This window comes from Hyperolius riggenbachi, chromosome 5, assembly GCF_040937935.1.
Source record: "Hyperolius riggenbachi isolate aHypRig1 chromosome 5, aHypRig1.pri, whole genome shotgun sequence".
Lineage (NCBI taxonomy): Eukaryota > Metazoa > Chordata > Amphibia > Anura > Hyperoliidae > Hyperolius > Hyperolius riggenbachi.
Genome location: NC_090650.1, coordinates 4,334,550 through 4,347,506, shown reverse-complemented (window position 1 = coordinate 4,347,506; position 12,957 = coordinate 4,334,550).

Genomic DNA, 12,957 nt, shown 5'->3' with positions numbered 1-12,957 from the left:
CAGTGATGAACTAGAAATTATCCTCATATGCTGATTAACTCCGCCCACATGGTTTCATCCAGTCATAAGCTGCGTTCGGCCAGCAGGTGTGCTGAGTGATTTGCTAGCCCCACCTTCCTCTCCAGGGTAACACTAATGAGCAGGATAGGACAATATTTTGCCTGTCTGTAATTCCGGTGAGTACGGTGTGATTTGCTGTCTGGCATTGGAGAGTCTCAATGTGGAAACACCCACCTCTCCGACCACCTTGTTCCAGTCCATGACTGGGCCTGCCTTGTCCTGGTGCTGCTGTTCTCATATTCAGCAATGTTAATGGGCTTCCGAGTAGTTAGGACCTTGTAACTACTGGGATTGGAAGTGTAAATAAAAGTTTGATGAATGCAGGCGTGGCCGCGAGAGAGGCGTGGTTACTTACCCAGAAGTCCGTGGATCCTATGCGTATCATACCTCTCACAGGCGCTGTATGGGGCGCGTTCCACCACTCACAACCGCACTTTTTTCAGGCTTGAAGGAGGAAGTGTGGTCATTAGTGGTGGAACATGTCCCATACGTCACCTGTGAGAGGAATGATGATACGCATAGGATCCCACAGACTTCTGGGTAAGTAACCGCCAGTCTCCTGAGGTCACACCTGGATTCATCAAACTTTATTTACACTTCCAATCTGACGTAACTTCTCGGAAGCCCTTTACTACTAACAAAACTCGGGCATATTCTATCAGCACGTACTGTGACTGGATACGTGTGCTTATACAGTAAGTGTATTAAATCGGCTTGAAATGAGATCCCTATCAGTATTGCATGATTAGTTATTCATGGTTCAGCCCCCCTGAAGATATCGACGACGCCCCTTTTGGTCACTTGTTTACATTCAATCCCCTCCACAGCGCTGGACAAATGTAGTGAGAGTATGGAGGCTGCCATATTTATTTCCTTTTATACAATGCCAGTTGCCTGGCTATCCTGATGGTCTATTAGGCTGCAGTAGTGTCTAAATAATGTCAGAAACAAGCATGAAGCTAATGTTTCAGATCTGACAATTTTAGAAACAGCTGATCTGCTGCATGCTTATTTATGGCTAAACAGAGGCAGAGGATCAGCCGGGCTGCCAGGCAGCTGGTATTGCTTAAAGGGAAATACATATGGCAGCCTCCATATCTCGTTTCAGTTGCCCTTTAAAGCGGATCCGAGATGAAAAACTAAATATAACAAGTGACTATATATCTTATCTAAAGTTAGATAGTTTACACAGCAAATCTATCTTCAAACAGCTTCAACAGTATATTAATATTTTTTCCTGTGATACAATGGGAGCAGACATGTTTTCTGCTTGTCACTATTACACAATTACACACACAGGCAAGCTTATCTGTATCTAGGAATGCTAATCTGCATATTCTGTGAAAACTCCACTCTTATCTCCTCCATTACACAGGCAACTGATCTGTATCTGCACTGCAGCTCTCAGATTGTGAAAACTCTGCCTCTGAAATCTATAGCTACTAAAGGTAGCCATACACTGGTCGATGTGCCATCAGATCGACCAGCTGACAGATCCCTATCTGATCGAATCTGATCAGAGAGGGATCGTATGGCTGCCTTTACTGCAAACAGATTGTGAATCGATTTCAGCCTGAAACCGATTCACCATCTGCTGAGCTGCTCCTGCCGCCTGTCCCCCCCCCCCCCCCCGTATACATTACCTGAGGCTGGCTCCCGGGCATCTTCTCCGCATTGCACGGCTCTGTGCCGGTGTAATGTCTGATTGCGCTGCCCAGAAGCTCCCGTCCACACTGAGTAGCACGCATGCTCAGTGTGAAGTGAATTATACTGCTGGAGGAAAAATACTAAATATCTCTGCTCTCACACATCCTACACTCACCAAATTTTCAGGGTAGGGAGGGTACCCCCAGAACTACCTATATACCAAATTACAGCCCCTGAGCCCCGCTGGTTCAGGAGATAGATTAGAGAAACCTAGCTCGGGGACCAGTGGGGCTCGGGGGCTGCAATTTGGCATAGAGGTAGTTCGGGGGGTTCTCTCCCTACCCTGAACATTTGGGGAGTGTAGGAGGTGTGGGTGCGGAGATATTTAGTATTTTACCACCAGCAGGATAATTGAATAGGAAATGTGGCCGCACAGCCTTCTACTGCGCATGCGGGGGCAGCACAAATCCACAGGCAGCGCAATCAGACACAACACCGGATCCATTACGGCGCTTCCTGTGTTACTCCGTGACCAGGAAGTTCAAATAGAGCGCCCTCTATTAGAACTTCCTGGTCACTGCAGTGACACAGGAAGCGCCGGCATGGATGGAGCCGGAACAGAGCCGTGCAGCACGGAGAAGACGCCCGGGAGCCAGCCTCAGGTAATGTATACCGGATCGGCCGCCGCTAGCGACGCGCACTTTACCGGCGGGCGATCGAGGGTAATTTCCCGCAAGGCGCGATCGACGGACCAATCCGATTCCGGGAGGGAATCGGATCGGCGGCTGCGTTTACCGCGAATGATTGGCAGCAGATTCGATCCCAGGATCGAATCTGCTGTCGAAACGGCCGGGAATCGAGCCAGTGTATGGCTACCTTTACACCTTTTTCACCTGCCCAGACTGAAATCCCACAATCCCTTGCAAGCGCCAAGGCACTCTGGAGAAGCTGTGGGTGTGGCTTGTTTAGTTTATAGGAAATTAGGGTATTAAAACAAAACAAGTATTTGGCTTGAGGAATGCCCTATAAACTATATGTAAGGAACACAATTATGCAAGGAGTAAAAGTTCATCTCGGATCCACTTTAAAGGACACTGAAGTGAGAGAGATATGGAGGCTGACATACTTTCCTTTTAAACAATACCATTTGCCTGGCTGTCCTGCTAATCCTCTGCCTCTGATAGCCATAGCCCCTAAACAAGCATGCAGCAGATCAGATGCTCTGACTGAAGTGTGATTGGATAGCTGCATGCTTGTTTCAGGTGTGTGATTTAGCCAATATTCATACCAGAATGAGCAGCAGGACCAGGGCGGGGCAGAGGCGAGAGATGCTCCAGCCTCAGGGCGCAGTGTAGGAGGGGGCGCAGGGTGGGGGCGAGGCAGAGGTGAGAGAGGCTCCAGCCTCAGGGCGCAGTGTAGGAGGGGGCACACAACTCGTTCAGCTATCATTCCCCTATTGTGTTTGATGCAGAGAGAAATAAGAAAAGGGGATACATGGCAGTGACTGCAAGCCAGATAACTAGAGGTTAAGGTGTTGGGGGCCCTGGGGGACCTCTTTGTCTAATAGCAATCAGTGTGGGAGGGATGGAGGGGCGCACTTTGGTGTCTCAGCCTTGGCTGCTGGAGGACCTGGTCCCGGCTCTGAGCAGGACTGCCAGGAAACTGGTATTGATTAACAAGAAATAAATATGGCAGCCTCCATATACTTCTCACTGCTTTAAAATGACAGGTGACTTCTGAACTGGACTGACAGGTATTCAGAATTATCATATTTCACTCAAACGACTAGTATATCAGGTCTGATAATTGCTCTTCTTCCTGCTTCTGTGAATTCTACTTTCTGGCCAGGAACAGGAAATGATATGCAGAGAGCAGTAATCAGACCTGACTATAGATCACAGATATGGGAGTACAGCAGTCACTCAGAAATGGGCAGAAGCGCGGGTTGTAGGGAGAGGTCTGGGGAATCTGGCAGTGCAGAGAGATCAGAACTGGCACAAAGGCTGCTGGGAAGTGTAACGATAGGCAGTTACCAGGTCCTCCTATCCCTGCAAGGGTGTAAATAGGTTATTGCTTTACTGATCAGGGAGCTAACAGGTACTGATTTAACATATTTATAAGTTCACTTAAAGAGTCTTTAGCCTCCTAAAATGACACTTTTCTTTTTTTTTTTTTTTTTTAATCCAGTGTTGTTAAGTATTAATGGGCTAGCTGAACCGCCGCTATCCCGCAGCAAAACGAGGCTTTAATCACCCCAAAATGCCCGGGGCAGATTGTGGGGCTTATTCCTGTTGCAGGCAGAGCTTTCAAGCTGCAGCTCTTCCTCCATTCGCGTCTATCTCCCGTGGATCTCCACCTCCTCCTGCCCCTCTCAGTCTTCCTTCACTGAGAGGGGCGGGGAGGAGGCGGAGATCCGCAGGAGATTGATGCGAATGGAGGCGGAGCTGCAGCTCAAAGCTCTGCCTCCCCGGGCAGCAAAATCCACGACCAGGAAAGTCGTGGATTTCCGCCCCGGTGTTTGGGGGCCCTCATTTTGCCAGGGGATGGCGGCGTTTCAGCTAGCTCATTAATGCGTAACAACACTGGATAAAAAAAAGTGTAATTTTAGGAGGCTTCAGAGTCTCTAAGTTTTTTTTACTGTAGTTTTAAGTGTTAGAAGTAGTTGTTTTTTTTTGTTTTCCATTTACTATTTTATGGAGATTTTCTGCGATGGAGACGTCACTATATCCTTCCTGACACTGCACAGGAAAAGGACTTTATAGAGGTAATAGGACATTCATGGTCTGCCCTGAGTCGCTGGCACTGACCGCTTCAGCACTTCCTGCGCTGGGGATGCCTTTCAGTGACGCACAATATCAGGCATAACTGTCTCCGATATGGAAACTGCCAGCAATAACAAAAAGTTTATAAAAGTTGAAGGGTTTGGGGGTTGATTGGAGTTTATTTGCTGCTACTGACTGAAGACTTGAGATATTTATTGATTTAATAAGATGTTTTATCAAGCGTTGCACTTTAGTATTCAACAAAATGTTTGTCCCTTTTTAAATGTTTAATAAACCTATTTGCATTATTTCAGTTATTTTATTAATCGAGTTTAACCGGAAAATAAAGTACAACACCAGCCTGCTCCCTCACGTATCCCTGCTAATCCAGAGGAAGGCACAACACCAGCCTGCTCCCTCACATATCCCTGCTAATCCAGAGGAAGGCACAACACCAGCCTGCTCCTTCACATATCCCTGCTAATCCAGAGGAAGGCACAACACCAGCCTGCTCCCCCACATATCCCTGCTGATCCAGAGGAAGGCACAACACCAGCCTGCTCCCTCACATATCCCTGCTGATCCAGAGGAAGGCACAACACCAGCCTGCTCCCTCACATATCCCTGCTGATATAGAGGAAGGCACAACACCAGCCTGCACCCACACATATCCCTGCTGATCCAGAGGAAGGCACATCACCAGCCTGCACCCTCACATATCCCTGCTGATCCAGAGGAAGGTACAACACCAGCCTGCTCCCTCACATATCCCTGCTGACCCAGAGGAAGACACAACACCAGCCTGCACCCTCACCAGAGGAAGGCACAACACCAGCCTGCAACCTCACATATCCCTGCTGATCCAGAGGAAGGCACATCACCAGCCTGCACCCTCACATATCCCTGCTGATCCAGAGGAAGGCACAACACCAGCCTACTCCCTCACATATCCCTGCTGATCCAGAGGAAGGCACAACACCAGCCTGCTCCCTCACATATCCCTACTGATCCAGAGGAAGGCACAACACCAGCCTGCTCCCTCACATATCCCTGCTGATCCAGAGGAAGGCACAACACCAGCCTGCTCCCTCACATATCCCTGCTGATCCAGAGGAAGGCACAACACCAGCCTGCACCCTCACATGTCCCTGCTGATCCAGAGGAAGGCACAACACCAGCCTGCACCCTCACATATCCCTGCTGATCCAGAGGAAGGCACATCACCAGCCTGCACCCTCACATATCCCTGCTGATCCAGAGAAAGGTACAACACCAGCCTGCTCCCTCACATATCCCTGCTGATCCAGAGGAAGGCACAACACCAGCCTGCACCCTCACATATCCCTGCTGATCCAGAGGAAGGCACAACACCAGCCTGCTCCCTCACATATCCCTGCTGATCCAGAGGAAGGTACAACACCAGCCTGCACCCTCACATATCCCAGCTGATCCAGAGGAAGGCACATCACCAGCCTGCACCCTCACATATCCCTGCTGATCCAGAGGAAGGTACAACACCAGCCTGCTCCCTCACATATCCCTGCTGATCCAGAGGAAGGCACAACACCAGCCTGCACCCTCACATATCCCTGCTGATCCAGAGGAAGGCACAACACCAGCCTGCACCCTCACATATCCCTGCTGATCCAGAGGAAGGCACATCACCAGCCTGCACCCTCACATATCCCTGCTGATCCAGAGGAAGGTACAACACCAGCCTGCTCCCTCACATATCCCTGCTGATCCAGAGGAAGGCACAACACCAGCCTGCACCCTCACATATCCCTGCTGATCCAGAGGAAGGCACAACACCAGCCTGCTCCCTCACATATCCCTGCTAATCCAGAGGAAGGCACAACACCAGCCTGCACCCTGACATATCCCTGCTGATCCAGAGGAAGACACAACACCAGCCTGCACCCTCACATGTCCCTGCTGATCCAGAGGAAGGCACAACACCAGCCTGCACCCTCACATATCCCTGCTGATCCAGAGGAAGGCACATCACCAGCCTGCACCCTCACATATCCCTGCTGATCCAGAGGAAGGTACAACACCAGCCTGCTCCCTCACATATCCCTGCTGATCCAGAGGAAGGCACAACACCAGCCTGCACCCTCACATATCCCTGCTGATCCAGAGGAAGACACAACACCAGCCTGCACCCTCACATGTCCCTGCTGATCCAGAGGAAGGCACAACACCAGCCTGCACCCTCACATATCCCTGCTGATCCAGAGGAAGGCACAACACCAGCCTGCTCCCTCACATATCCCTGCTGATCCAGAGGAAGGCACAACACCAGCCTGCACCCTCACATATCCCTGCTGATCCAGAGGAAGGTACAACACCAGTCTGCACCCTCGCATATCCCTGCTGATCCAGAGGAAGGCACAACACCAGCCTGCACCCTGGCATATCCCTGCTGATCCAGAGGAAGGCACAACACCAGCCTGCTCCCTCACATATCCCTGCTGATCCAGAGGAAGGCACAACACCAGCCTGCACCCTCACATATCCCTGCTGATCCAGAGGAAGGCACAACACCAGCCTGCACCCTCGCATATCCCTGCTGATCCAGAGGAAGGCACAACACCAGCCTGCACCCTCACATATCCCTGCTGATCCAGAGGAAGGCACAACACCAGCCTGCACCCTCACATATCCCTGCTGATCCAGAGGAAGGCACATCACCAGCCTGCACCCTCACATATCCCTGCTGATCCAGAGGAAGGTACAACACCAGCCTGCTCCCTCACATATCCCTGCTGATCCAGAGGAAGGCACAACACCAGCCTGCACCCTCACATATCCCTGCTGATCCAGAGGAAGGCACAACACCAGCCTGCTCCCTCACATATCCCTGCTAATCCAGAGGAAGGCACAACACCAGCCTGCACCCTGACATATCCCTGCTGATCCAGAGGAAGACACAACACCAGCCTGCACCCTCACATGTCCCTGCTGATCCAGAGGAAGGCACAACACCAGCCTGCACCCTCACATATCCCTGCTGATCCAGAGGAAGGCACATCACCAGCCTGCACCCTCACATATCCCTGCTGATCCAGAGGAAGGTACAACACCAGCCTGCTCCCTCACATATCCCTGCTGATCCAGAGGAAGGCACAACACCAGCCTGCACCCTCACATATCCCTGCTGATCCAGAGGAAGACACAACACCAGCCTGCACCCTCACATGTCCCTGCTGATCCAGAGGAAGGCACAACACCAGCCTGCACCCTCACATATCCCTGCTGATCCAGAGGAAGGCACAACACCAGCCTGCTCCCTCACATATCCCTGCTGATCCAGAGGAAGGCACAACACCAGCCTGCACCCTCACATATCCCTGCTGATCCAGAGGAAGGTACAACACCAGTCTGCACCCTCGCATATCCCTGCTGATCCAGAGGAAGGCACAACACCAGCCTGCACCCTGGCATATCCCTGCTGATCCAGAGGAAGGCACAACACCAGCCTGCTCCCTCACATATCCCTGCTGATCCAGAGGAAGGCACAACACCAGCCTGCACCCTCACATATCCCTGCTGATCCAGAGGAAGGCACAACACCAGCCTGCACCCTCGCATATCCCTGCTGATCCAGAGGAAGGCACAACACCAGCCTGCACCCTGGCATATCCCTGCTGATTCAGAGGAAGGCACAACACCAGCCTGCGCCCTCACATATCCCTGCTGATCCAGAGGAAGGTACAACACCAGCCTGCGCCCTCATATCCCTTCTGATCCCGAGGAAGGTACAACACCAGCCTGCTCCCTCACATATCCCTACTGATCCAGAGGAAGGCACAACACCAGCCTGCACCCTCACATATCCCTGCTGATCCAGAGGAAGGTACAACACCAGTCTGCTCCCTCACATACCCCTGCTGATCCAGAGGAATGCACAACACCAGCCTGCTCCCTCACATATCCCTGCTGATCCAGAGGAAGGCACAACACCAGCCTGCGCCCTCACATATGTCTGCTGATCCAGAACAAGGCACAACACCAGCCTGCACCCTCACATATCCCTGCTGATCCAGAGGAAGGCACAACACCAGCCTGCACCCTCACATATCCCTGCTGACCCAGAGGAAGGTACAACACCAGCCTGCACCCTCACACATCCCTGCTGATCCAGAGGAAGGTACAACACTAGCCTGCACCCTCACATATCCCTGCTGATCCAGAGGAAGGCACAACACCAGCCTGCTCCCTCACATACCCCTGCTGATCCAGAGGAAGGCACAACACCAGCCTGCACCGCACCCTCACATATCCCTGCTGATCCAGAGGAAGGCACAACACCAGCCTGCACCCTCACATATCCCTGTTGATCCAGAGGAAGGCACAACACCAGCCTGCACCCTCACATATCCCTGCTGATCCAGAGGAAGGCACAACACCAGCCTGCTCCCTCACATATCCCTGCTGATCCAGAGGAAGGCACAACACCAGCCTGCACCCTCACATATCCCTGCTGATCCAGAGGAAGGCACAACACCAGCCTGCGCCCTCACATATGTCTGCTGATCCAGAACAAGGCACAACACCAGCCTGCACCCTCACATATCCCTGCTGATCCAGAGGAAGGCACAACACCAGCCTGCACCCTCACATATCCCTGCTGACCCAGAGGAAGGTACAACACCAGCCTGCACCCTCACACATCCCTGCTGATCCAGAGGAAGGTACAACACTAGCCTGCACCCTCACATATCCCTGCTGATCCAGAGGAAGGCACAACACCAGCCTGCTCCCTCACATACCCCTGCTGATCCAGAGGAAGGCACAACACCAGCCTGCACCGCACCCTCACATCCCTGCTGATCCAGAGGAAGGCACAACACCAGCCTGCACCCTCACATATCCCTGTTGATCCAGAGGAAGGCACAACACCAGCCTGCACCCTCACATATCCCTGCGGATCCAGAGGAAGGCACAACACCAGCCTGCTCCCTCACATATCCCTGCTGATCCAGAGGAAGGTACAACACCAGCCTGCACCCTCCCATATCCCTGCTGATCCAGAGGAAGGCACAACACCAGCCTGCTCCTTCACATATCCCTGCTGATCCAGAGGAAGGCACAACACCAGCCTGCTCCTTCGCATATCCCTGCTGATCCAGAGGAAGGCACAACACCAGCCTGCACCCTCGCATATCCCTGCTGATCCAGAGGAAGGCACAACACCAGCCTGCACCCTCGCATATCCCTGCTGATCCAGAGGAAGGCACAACACCAGCCTGCACCCTGGCATATCCCTGCTGATCCAGAGGAAGGCACAACACCAGCCTGCGCCCTCACATATCCCTGCTGATCCAGAGGAAGGTACAACACCAGCCTGCGCCCTCACATATCCCTTCTGATCCCGAGGAAGGTACAACACCAGCCTGCTCCCTCACATATCCCTACTGATCCAGAGGAAGGCACAACACCAGCCTGCACCCTCACATATCCCTGCTGATCCAGAGGAAGGTACAACACCAGTCTGCTCCCTCACATACCCCTGCTGATCCAGAGGAATGCACAACACCAGCCTGCTCCCTCACATATCCCTGCTGATCCAGAGGAAGGCACAACACCAGCCTGCACCCTCACATATCCCTGCTGATCCAGAGGAAGGCACAACACCAGCCTGCGCCCTCACATATGTCTGCTGATCCAGAACAAGGCACAACACCAGCCTGCACCCTCACATATCCCTGCTGATCCAGAGGAAGGCACAACACCAGCCTGCACCCTCACATATCCCTGCTGACCCAGAGGAAGGTACAACACCAGCCTGCACCCTCACACATCCCTGCTGATCCAGAGGAAGGTACAACACTAGCCTGCACCCTCACATATCCCTGCTGATCCAGAGGAAGGCACAACACCAGCCTGCTCCCTCACATACCCCTGCTGATCCAGAGGAAGGCACAACACCAGCCTGCACCGCACCCTCACATATCCCTGCTGATCCAGAGGAAGGCACAACACCAGCCTGCACCCTCACATATCCCTGTTGATCCAGAGGAAGGCACAACACCAGCCTGCACCCTCACATATCCCTGCTGATCCAGAGGAAGGCACAACACCAGCCTGCTCCCTCACATATCCCTGCTGATCCAGAGGAAGGCACAACACCAGCCTGCACCCTCACATATCCCTGCTGATCCAGAGGAAGGCACAACACCAGCCTGCGCCCTCACATATGTCTGCTGATCCAGAACAAGGCACAACACCAGCCTGCACCCTCACATATCCCTGCTGATCCAGAGGAAGGCACAACACCAGCCTGCACCCTCACATATCCCTGCTGACCCAGAGGAAGGTACAACACCAGCCTGCACCCTCACACATCCCTGCTGATCCAGAGGAAGGTACAACACTAGCCTGCACCCTCACATATCCCTGCTGATCCAGAGGAAGGCACAACACCAGCCTGCTCCCTCACATACCCCTGCTGATCCAGAGGAAGGCACAACACCAGCCTGCACCGCACCCTCACATCCCTGCTGATCCAGAGGAAGGCACAACACCAGCCTGCACCCTCACATATCCCTGTTGATCCAGAGGAAGGCACAACACCAGCCTGCAACCTCACATATCCCTGCTGATCCAGAGGAAGGCACAACACCAGCCTGCTCCCTCACATATCCCTGCTGATCCAGAGGAAGGTACAACACCAGCCTGCACCCTCCCATATCCCTGCTGATCCAGAGGAAGGCACAACACCAGCCTGCACCCTCACATATCCCTGCTGATCCAGAGGAAGGTACAACACCAGCCTGCTCCCTCACATATCCCTGCTGATCCAGAACAAGGCACAACACCAGCCTGCACCCTCACATATCCCTGCTGATCCAGAGGAAGGTACAACACAGCCTGCACCCTCACATATCCCTGCTGATCCAGAGGAAGGCACAACACCAGCCTGCACCCTCACATATCCCTGCTGATCCAGAGGAAGGCACAACACCAGCCTGCACCCTCAAATATCCCTGCTGATCCAGAGGAAGGCACAACACCAGCCTGCACCCTCACATCTCCCTGCTGATCCAGAGGAAGGTACAACAGCAGCCTACACCCTCACATATCCCTGCTGATCCAGAGGAAGGCACAACACCAGCCTGCTCCCTCACATATCCCTGCTGATCCAGAGGAAGGCATAACACCAGCCTGCACCCTCACATATCCCTGCTGACCCAGAGGAAGGTACAACACCAGCCTGCTCCCTCACATATCCCTGCTGATCCAGAGGAAGGTACAACACCAGCCTGCACCCTCACATATCCCTGCTGACCCAGAGGAAGGTACAACACCAGCCTGCTCCCTCACATATCCCTGCTGATCCAGAGGAAGGTACAACACCAGCCTGCACCCTCACATATCCCTGCTGATCCAGAGGAAGGCACAACACCAGCCTGCACCCTCACATATCCCTGCTGATCCAGAGGAAGGTACAACACCAGCCTGCACCCTCACATATCCCTGCTGATCCAGAGGAAGGCATAACACCAGCCTGCTCCCTCACATATCCCTGCTGATCCAGAGGAAGGCACAACACCAGCCTGCACCCTCACATATCCCTGCTGATCCAGAGGAAGGCACAACACCAGCCTGCTCCCTCACATATCCCTGCTGATCCAGAGGAAGGCACAACACCAGCCTGCACCCTCACATATCCCTGCTGATCCAGAGGAAGGCACAACACCAGCCTGCACCCTCACATATCCCTGCTGATCCAGAGGAAGGCACAACACCAGCCTGCTGCCTCACATATACCTGCTGATCCAGAGGAAGGCACAACACCAGCCTGCTCCCTCACATATCCCTGCTGATCCAGAGGAAGGCACAACACCAGCCTGCACCCTCACATTTCCCTGCTGATCCAGAGGAAGGTACAACACCAGCCTGCACCCTCACATATCCCTGCTGATCCAGAGGAAGGCACAACACCAGCCTGCACCCTCACATATCCCTGCTGATCCAGAGGAAGGCACAACACCAGCCTGCTCCCTCACATATCCCTGCTGATCCAGAGGAAGGTACAACACCAGCCTGCACCCTCACATATCCCTGCTGATCCGGAGGAAGGTACAACACCAGCCTGCTCCCTCACATATCCCTGCTGATCCAGAGGAAGGCACAACACCAGCCTGCACTCTCACATATCCCTGCTGATCCAGAGGAAGGTACAACACCAGCCTGCACCCTCGCTTATCCCTGCTGATCCAGAGGAAGGCACAACACCAGCCTGCTCCCTCACATATCCCTTCTGATCCAGAGGAAGGCACAACACCAGACTGCTCCCTCACATATCGCAGATGATCCAGAGGAAGCTGAAAAACCCTCACTAAACTTGGGCCCATTTGCCCTAAAAGGGAAAAATAAAATCCTTCCCAAGTCCACTTGGCAGTCATATAAAATCCCTGGATCAACACCTTAGAGAATTAACTAATAATTATAAGCCATGGATGCCCTTCAATGCAAGGTA